Here is a 9,271-nt window from a genome sequence, read left to right as displayed (position 1 = left end):
AGCCTAAGCCTAGGGGTGCCCTAGCCTAAGCCTAGGGGTGCCCTAGCCTTAGGCTAGGGGAGCCCTAGCCTTAGCCTAAGCCTAGGGGTGCCCTAGCCTAAGCCTAGGGTGCCCTAGCCTAAGCCTAAGGGTGCCCTAGCCTTAGGCAATGGGAGCCCTAGTCTTAGCCTAAGCCAAGGGGTGTCCTAGTATAAGCCTAGGCGTGGCCTAGCCTAAGTCTAGGGGTGCCCTAGCCTTAGGGTAGGGGAGCCCTAGCCTTAGCCTAAGCCTAGGGGTGCCCTAGCCTAAGCCTAGGGTTGCCCTAGCCTAAGGCTAGGGGTGCCCTGGACTAAGACTAGGGGTGCCCTAGTCTTAGGCTAGGGGAGCCCAAGCCTTAGCCTAAGTCTAGGGGTGCCCTAGCCTAAGCCTACGGGTGCCCTAGCCTAAGCCTAGGGGTGCCCTGGCCTTAGGCTAGGGGAGCCCTAGCCTTAGCCTAAGCATTGGGGTACCCTAGCCTAAGCCTAGGGGTGCCCTAGCCTTAGGCTATGGGAGCCCTAGCCTTAGCCTAAGCCTAGGGGTGCCCTAGTCTAAGCCTAGGGGTTCCCTTGCCTTGGGCTAGGGGAGCCCTAGCCTTAGCCTAAGCCTAGGGGTGCCCTATCCTAAGCCTATGGGTGCCCTAGCCTAAGCCTAGGGGTGCCCTAGCCTAATCCTAGGGGTGCCCTAGCCTTAGGCTTGGGGTGCCGTAGCCTTAGGCTAGGGTAGCCCTAGCCTTAGCCTAAGCCCTGGGGTTCCCAAGCCTAAGCCTAGGGGTACCCTGTCCTAAGACTTGGGGTGCCCTAGTCTTAGGCTAGGGGAGCCCTAGCCTTAGCCTAAGTCTAGGCGTGTCCTAGCCTAAGCCTAGGGGTGCCCTAGCCTAAGCCTAGGGGTGCCCTAGCCTAAGCCTAGGGGTGCCCTAGCCTAAGCCTCGGGGTGCCTTCGCCTTAGGCTAGGGGAGCCCTAGCCTTAATTTAAGCCTAGGTGTGCCCTAGCCTAAGCCTAGGGGTACCCTAGCCAAAGCCTAGGGGTGCCCAAGCCTAAGCCTAACGGTGCCCTAGCCTAAGCCTAACGGTGCCCTAGCCTTAGGCTAGGGGAGCCCTAGCCTAAGCATAAGCCTATTGGTGCCCTAGCCTAAGCCTAGGGGTGCCCTAGCCTAAGCCTAGGTGTGCCCTAGCCTTAGGCTAGGGGAGCCCAAGCCTTAGCCTAAGCCTAGGGGTGCCCTCGCCTTACCCTAGGGGTGCCCTAGCCTTAGGCTAGGGGAGCCCTAGCCTTGACCCAAGCCTAGGGGTGCCCTAGCCTAAGCCTAGGGGTGCCCTAGCCTAAGCCTAGAGGTGTCCTAGCCTAAGCCTAGGGGAGCCGTAGCCTAAGCCTAGGGGTGCCCTAGCCTTAGGCTAGGGGAGCCCTAGCCTTAGCCTAAGCCTAGGGGTGCCCTAGCCTAAGCCTAGGGGTGCCCTAGCCTAAGCCTAGGGGTGCCTAGCCTTAGGCTATGGGAGCCCTAGCTTTAGCCTAAGCCAAGGGGTGTCCTAGTATAAGCCTAGGGGTGGACTAGCCTAAGTCTAGGGGTGCCCTAGCCTTAGGGTAGGGGAGCCCTAGCCTTAGCCTAAGCCTAGGGGTGCTCTAGCCTAAGCCTAGGGTTGCCCTAGCCTAAGTCTAGGGGTGCCCTGGACTAAGCCTAGGGGTGCCCTAGTCTTAGGCTAGGTGAGCCCAAGCCTTAGCCTAAGCCTAGGGGTGCCCTAGCCTAAGCCTAGGGGTGCCCTAGCCTAAGCCTAGGGGTACCTTAGTAAGCCTAGGGGTGCCTAGCCTAAGCCTAGGGGTGCCCTAGCCTAAGCTTAGGGGTGCCCTAGCCTAAGCCTAGGGGTGCCCTAGCCTAAGCCTAGGGGTGCCCTAGTCTTATGCTAGGGGAGCCCTAGCCTTACCCTTAGCCTTTGGGTGCCCTAGCCTAAGCCTACAGGTGCCCTAGCCTAAGCCTAGGGGTTCCCTAGCCTAAGCTTAGGGGTGCCCTAATCTAAGCCTAGGCGTGCCCGAGCCTAAGCCTAGGGGTGCCCTAGCCTAAGCCTAGGGGTGCCCTAGCCTAAGCCTAGGGGTGCGATAGCCTAAGCCTAGGGGTCCCAAGCCTAAGCCTAAGGGTGCCCTAGCCTTAGGCTAGGGGAGCCCTAGCCTAATCCTAAGCCTATTGGTGCCCTAGCCTAAGCCTAGGGGTGCCCTAGCCTAAGCCTAGGGGTGCCCTAGCCTAAGCCTAGGGGTGCCCAAGCCTAAGCTTAGGGGTGCCCTAGCCTAAGTCTACGGGTGCCCTAACCTAAGCTTAGGGGTGCCCTAGCCTAAGCCTAGGGGTGCCCTAGCTTAAGGCTAGGGGTGCCCTAGCCTTAGCCTACTCCTAGGGGTGCCCCAGCCTAAGACTAGGGGTGCCCTAGCCTAAGCCTAGCGGTGCCCTAGCCTTAGGCTAGGGGAGCCCTAGCCTTAGCCTAAGCCTTGGGGTGCCCTAGCCTAAGCCTAGGGGTGCCCTAGCCTTAGGCTATGGGAGCCCTAGCCTTAGCCTAAGCCTAGGGGTGCCCTAGTCTAAGCCTAGGGGTACCCTAGCCTTGGGCTAGGGGAGCCCTAGCCTTAGCTTAAGCCTAGGGGTGCCCTAGCCTAAGCTTCGAGGTGCCCTAGCCTAAGCCTATGGGTGCCCTAGCCTTAGCCTAAGCCTAGGGGTGCCCTAGCCTAAGCCTTGGGGTGACCTAGCTTAAGCCTAGGGGTGCCCTAGCCTAAGCCTAGGGGTGCCCTAGCCTAAGTCTAGGGGTGCCCTAACCTAAGCCTAGGGGTGCCCTAGCCTTAGGCTAAGGAAGCCCTAGCCTTAGCTTAAGCCTAGGGGTGGCCTAGGCTAAGTCTAGGGGTGCGCTAGCCTAAGACTAGGGGTGCCCTGGCCTTAGGCTAGGGTAGCCTTAGCCTAAGTCTAAGCCTTGGGGTACCCTAGCCTAAGCCTAGGGGTGCCCTAGCCTTAGGCTATGGGAGCCCTAGCCTTAGCCTAAGCCTAGGGGTGCCCTAGTCTCAGCCTAGGGGTGCCCTTGCCTTGGGCTAGGGGAGCCCTAGCCTTAGCCTAAGCCTAGGGGTGCCCTAGCCTAAGCCTAGGGGTGCCCTAGCCTAAGCCTAGGGGTGCCCTAGCCTAAGCCTAGGGCTGCCCTAGCCTAAGCCTAGGGGTGCCCTAGCCTAAGACTAGGGGTGCCCTAGCCTAAGCCTAGGGGTGCGATAGCCTAAGCCTAGGGGTGCCCAAGCCTAATCCTAAGGGTGCCCTAGCCTTAGGCTAGGGGAGCCCTAGCCTAAGCCTAAGCCTATTGGTGCCCTAGCCTAAGCCTAGGGGTGCCCTAGCCTCAGGCAAGGGGAGCCCTAGCCTTAGCCTAAGCCTATGGGTGCCCTAGCCTAAGCCTAGGGGTGCCCTAGCCTAAGCCTAGGGGTGCCCTAGCGTAAGCCTAGGGGTGCCCTAGCCTAAGCCTAGGTGTGCCCTAGCCTAAGCCTAGGGGTGCCCTAGCCTAAGCTTAGGGGTGCCCTAGCCTAAGGCTACGGGTGCCCTAACCTAAGCTTAGGGGTGCCATAGCCTAAGCCTAGGGGTGCCCTAGCCTTAGCCTAATCCTAGGGGTGCCCCAGCCTAAGACTAGGGGGCCCTAGCCTAAGCCTAGGGTTGCACTAGTCTTAGGCTAGGGGAGCCCTAGCCTTAGCCTAAGTCTAGTGGTTCCCCAGCCTAAGCCTAGGGGTGCCCTAGCCTTAGGCTATGGGAGCCCTAGCCTTAGCCTACGCCTAGGGGTGCCCTAGTCTAAGCCTAGGGGTGCCCTTGCCTTGGGCTATGGGAGCCCTAGCCTTAGCCTAAGCCTAGGGGTGCTCTAGTCTAAGCCTAGGGGTGCCCTTGCCTTGGGTTAGGGGAGTCCTAGCCTTAGCCTAAGCCTAGGGGTGCCCTAGCCTAAGCCTACGGGTGCCCTAGCCTAAGCCTAGGGGTGCCCTGGCCTTAGGCTAGGGGAGCCATAGCCTTAGCCTAAGCATTGGGGTACCCTAGCCTAAGCCTAGGGGTGCCCTAGCCTTAGGCTATGGGAGCCCTAGCCTTAGCCTAAGCCTAGGGGTGCCCTAGTCTAAGCCTAGGGGTGCCCTTGCCTTGGGCAAGGGGAGGCCTAGCCTTAGCCTAAGCCTAGGGGTGCCCTATCATAAGCCTACGGGTGCCCTAGCCTAAGCCTACGGGTGCCCTAGCCTAAGCCTAGGGGTGCCCTAGCCTTAGGCTTGGGGTGCCCTAGCCTTAGCCTAAGCCTTGGGGTACCCAAGCCTAAGCCTAGGGGTGCCCTTGCCTTGGCTATGGGAGCCCTAGCCTTAGCCTAAGCTTAGAGGTGCCCTAGTCTAAGCCTAGCGGTGCCCTTGCCTTGGGCTAGGGGAGTCCTAGCCTTAGCCTAAGCCTAGGGGTGCCGTAGCCTAAGCCTACGGGTGCCCTAGCCTAAGCCTAGGGGTGCCCTGGCCTTAGGCTAGGGGAGCCCTAGCCTTAGCCTAAGCCTTGGGGTACCCTAGCCTAAGCCTAGGGGTGCCCTAGCCTTAGGCTATGGAAGCCCTAGCCTTAGCCTAAGCCTAGGGGTGCCCTAGTCTAAGCCTAGGGGTGCCCTTGCCTTGGGCTAGGGGAGCCCTAGCCTTAGCCTAAGCCTAGGGGTGCCCTAGCCTAAGCCTAGGGGTGCCCTAGCCTAAGCCTAGGGGTGCCCTAGCCTAAGCCTAGGGGTGCCCTAGCCTAAGCCTAGGGGTGCCCTTGCCTAAGCCTAGGGGTGCCCTAGCCTTAGGCTAGGGGAGCCGTAGCCTTAATCTAAGCCTTGGGGTGCCCTAGCCTAAGCCTAGGGGTGCCCTAGCCTAAGCCTAGGGGTGCCCTAGCCTAAGCTTAGGGGTGCCCTAGTCTAAGCCTAGGGGTGCGATAGCCTAAGCCTAGGGGTGCCCAAGCCTAAGCCTAAGGGTGCCCTAGCCTTAGCCTAGGGGAGCCCTAGCCTAAGCTTAGGGGTGCCCTAGCCTTAGCTTAAGCCTAGGGGTGCCCTAGCCTAAGCCTAGGGGTGCCCTGGCCTAAGCCTAGGGGTGCGATGGCCTAAGCCTAGGGGTTCCCATTGCCTAAGCCTAGGAGTGTCATAGCCTAAGCCTAGGGGTGCCCTAGCCTAAGCCTAGGGTGCCCTAGCCTAAGCCTAAGGGTGCCCTAGCCTTAGGCAATGGGAGCCCTAGTCTTAGCCTAAGCCAAGGGGTGTCCTAGTATAAGCCTAGGCGTGGCCTAGCCTAAGTCTAGGGGTGCCCTAGCCTTAGGGTAGGGGAGCCCTAGCCTTAGCCTAAGCCTAGGGGTGCCCTAGCCTAAGCCTAGGGTTGCCCTAGCCTAAGGCTAGGGGTGCCCTGGACTAAGACTAGGGGTGCCCTAGTCTTAGGCTAGGGGAGCCCAAGCCTTAGCCTAAGCCTAGGGGTGCCCTAGCCTAAGCTTAGGGGTGCCCTAGCCTAAGCCTAGGGGTGCCCTAGCCTTAGCCTAAGCCTAGGGGTGCCCTAGCCTAAGCCTAGGGGTGCCCTAGCTTAAGCCTAGGGGTGCCCTAGCCTAAGCCTAGGGGTGCCCTAGCCTTAGGCTAAGGGAGCCCTAGCCTTAGCTTAAGCCTAGGGGTGGCCTAGCCTAAGTCTAGGGGTGCCCTAGCCTAAGCCTAGGGGTGCCCTGGCCTTAGGCTAGGGGAGCCCTAGCCTAAGTCTAAGCCTTGGGGTACCTTAGCCTAAGCCTAGGGGTGCCCTAGCCTTAGGCTATGGGAGCCCTAGCCTTAGCCTAAGCCTAGGGGTGCCCTAGTCTCAGCCTAGGGGTGCCCTTGCCTTGGGCTAGGGGAGCCCTAGCCTTAGCCTAAGCCTAGGGGTGCCCTAGCCTAAGCCTAGGGGTGCCCTAGCCTAAGCCTAGGGGTGCCCTAGCCTTAGGCTAGGGGTGCCCTAGCCTTAGGGTAGGGTAGCCCTAGCCTTAGCCTAAGCCTCGGGGTGCCCTAGCCTAAGCCTCGGGGTGCCCGAGCTTAAGGCTAGGGGTGCCCTAGCCTAAGCCAAGGGGTGCCCTAGCCTAAGTCTAGGGTTGCCCTAACCTAAGCCTAGGGGTGCCCTAGCCTTAGGGTAGGGGAGCCCTAGCCTTAGCTTAAGCCTAGGGGTGGCCTAGCCTTAGTCTAGGGTTTCCCTAGCCTTAGGCTAGGGGAGCCCTAGCCTTAGCCTAAGCCTAGGGGTGCCCTAGCCTAAGCCTAGGGGTGGCCGAGCTTAGCCTAGGGGTGCCTTAGCCTTAGGCAAGGGGAGCCCTAGCCTTAGCTTAAGCCTAGTGGTGCCCTAGCCTAAGCCTAGGGGTGCCCTAGCCTAAGCCTAGGGGTGCCCTAGTAAGCCTAGGGGTGACCTAGCCTAAGCCTAGGGGTACCCTAGCCTTAGGCAAGGGGAGCCCTAGCCTTAGCCTAAGCCTAGGGGTGCCCTAGCCTAAGCCTAGGGGTGCCCTAGCCTTAGCCTAATGATAGGGGTGCCCTAGACTAAGACTAGGGGTGCCCTAGCCTAAGCTTAGGGGTGACCTAGTCTAAGCCTATGGGTGCCCGAGCCTAAGCCTAGGGGTGCCCTAACCTAAGCCTAGGGGTGCCTTAGCCTTAGGATAGGGGAGCCCTAGCCTTAGCTTAAGCCTAGGGGTGCCCTAGCCAAAGCCTAGGGGTGCCCTAGCCAAAGACTAGGGGTGCGATAGCCTAAGCCTAGGGGTGCCCAAACCTAAGCCTAGGGGTGACCGAGCCTTAGGCTAGGGGAGCCCTAGCCTTAGCCTAAGCCTAGGGGTGCCCTAGCCTAAGCCTAGGGGTGCCCTCGCCTAAGCCTAGGCGTGCCCTAGCCTTAGGCTAGGGGAGACCTAGCCTTAAACCAAGCCTAGGGGTGCCCTAGCCTAAGCCTAGGGGTGCCCTAGCCTAAGCCTAGGGGTGTCCTAGCCTAAGCCTAGAGGTGCCCTAGCCTAAGCCTAGGGGTGCCCTAGCCTTAGGCTAGGGGAGCCCTAGCCTTAGCCTAAGCCTAGGGGTGCCCTAGCCTAAGCCTAGGGGTGCCCTCGCCTAAGCCTAGGGGTGCCCTAGTCTTAGGCAAGGGAGCCCTAGCCTTAACCCAAGCCTAGAGGTGCCCTAGCCTAAGCCTAGGGGTGCCCTATTCTAAGTCTAGGGGTGTCCTAGCCTAAGCCTAGGGGTGCCCTAGCCTAAGCCTAGGGGTGCCTAGCCTTAGGCTATGGGAGCCCTAGCCTTAGCCTAAGCCAAGGGGTGTCCTAGTATAAGCCTAGGGATGGCCTAGCCTAAGTCTAGGGGTGCCCTAGCCTTAGGGTAGGGGAGCCCCAGCCTTAGCCTAAGCCTAGGGGTGCCCTAGCCTAAGCCTAGGGGTGCCCTGGACTAAGCCTAGGGGTGCCCTAGTCTTAGGCTGGTGAGCCCAAGCCTTAGCCTAAGCCTAGGGGTGCCCTAGCCTAAGCCTAGGGGTGCCCCAGCCTAAGCTTAGAGTGCCCTAGCCTAAGCCTAAGGATGACCTAGTAAGCCTAGGGTGCCCTAGCCTAAGCCTAGGGGTACCCTAGCCTTAGGCAAGGGAAGCCCTAGACTTAGCCTAAGCCTAGGGGTGCCCTAGCCTAATCCTAGGGGTGCCCTAGCCTAAGCCTAGGGGTGCCCTAGCCTAAGCTTAAGGGTGCCCTAGCCTAAGGTTACGGGTACCCTAACCTAAGCTTAGGGGTGCCCTAGCCTAAGACTAGGGGTGCCCTAGCCTAAGCCTAGGGGTGCCTTAGCCTTAGGCTAGGGGAGCCCTAGCCTTAGCCTAAGCCTTGGGGTGCCCTAGCCTAAGCCTTGGGTGCCCAAGCCTTAGGCTATGGGAACCCTAGCCTTAGCCTAAGCCTAAGAGTGGCCTATCCTAAGCCTAGGGGTGCCCTAGCCTAAGCCTAGGAGTGTCATAGCCTAAGCCTAGGGGTGCCCTAGCCTAAGCCTAGGGGTGCCCTAGCCTTAGGCTAGGGGAGCCCTAGCCTTAGCCTAAGCCTAGGGGTGCCCTAGCCTAAGCCTAGGGTGCCCTAGCCTAAGCTTAAGGGTGCCCTAGCCTTAGGCAATGGGAGCCCTAGTCTTAGCCTAAGCCATGGGGTGTCCTAGTATAAGCCTAGGCGTGGCCTAGCCTAAGTCTAGGGGTGCCCTAGCCTTAGGGTAGGGGAGCCCTAGCCTTAGCCTAAGCCTAGGGGTGCCCTAGCCTAAGCCTAGGGTTGCCCTAGCCTAAGGCTAGGGGTGCCCTGGACTAAGACTAGGGGTGCCCTAGTCTTAGGCTAGGGGAGCCCAAGCCTTAGCCTAAGCCTAGGGGTGCCCTAGCCTAAGCCTAGGGGTGCCCTAGCCTAAGCCTAGGGGTGCCCTAGCCTAAGCCTTGGGGTGCCCTAGCCTAAGCTTAGGGGTGCCCTAGCCTAAGTCTACGGTGCCCTAAGCTAAGCTTAGGGGTGCCCTAGCCTAAGCCTAGGGGTGCCCTAGCTTAAGGCTAGGGGTGCCCAAGCCTTAGCCTACTCCTAGGGGTGCCCCAGCCTAAGACTAGGGGTGCCCTAGCCTAAGCCTAGCGGTGCCCTAGCCTTAGGCTAGGGGAGCCCTAGCCTTAGCCTAAGCCTTGGGGTGCCCTAGCCTAAGCCTAGCGGTGCCCTAGCCTTAGGCTAGGGGAGCCCTAGCCTTAGCCTAAGCCTAGGGGTGCCCTAGCCTAAGCTTAGGGGTGCCCTAGCCTAAGCCTAGGGGTGCCCTAGCCTTAGCCTAAGCCTAGGGGTGCCCTAGCCTAAGCCTAGGGGTGCCCTAGCTTAAGCCTAGGGGTGCCCTAGCCTAAGCCTAGGGGTGCCCTAGCCTAAGGCTAAGGGAGCCCTAGCCTTAGCTTAAGCCTAGGGGTGGCCTAGCCTAAGTCTAGGGGTGCCCTAGCCTAAGCCTAGGGGTGCCCTGGCCTTAGGCTAGGGGAGCCCTAGCCTAAGTCTAAGCCTTGGGGTACCCTAGCCTAAGCCTAGGGGTGCCCTAGCCTTAGGCTATGGGAGCCCTAGCCTTAGCCTAAGCCTAGGGGTGCCCTACTCTCAGCCTAGGGGTGCCCTTGCCTTGGGCTAGGGGAGCCCTAGCCTTAGCCTAAGCCTAGGGGTGCCCTAGCCTAAGCCTAGGGGTGCCCTAGCCTAAGCCTAGGGGTGCCCTAGCCTAAGCCTAGGGGTGCCCTAGCCTTAGGCTAGGGGTGCCCTAGCCTTAGGCTAGGGTAGACCTAGCCTTAGCCTAAGCCTCGGGGTGCCCTAGCCTAAGCC

This window comes from Tenrec ecaudatus (genome assembly GCF_050624435.1).
Source record: "Tenrec ecaudatus isolate mTenEca1 chromosome 14 unlocalized genomic scaffold, mTenEca1.hap1 SUPER_14_unloc_8, whole genome shotgun sequence".
Taxonomy (NCBI): Eukaryota; Metazoa; Chordata; class Mammalia; order Afrosoricida; family Tenrecidae; genus Tenrec; species Tenrec ecaudatus.
Note: the sequence above shows the minus strand (reverse complement) of the source record.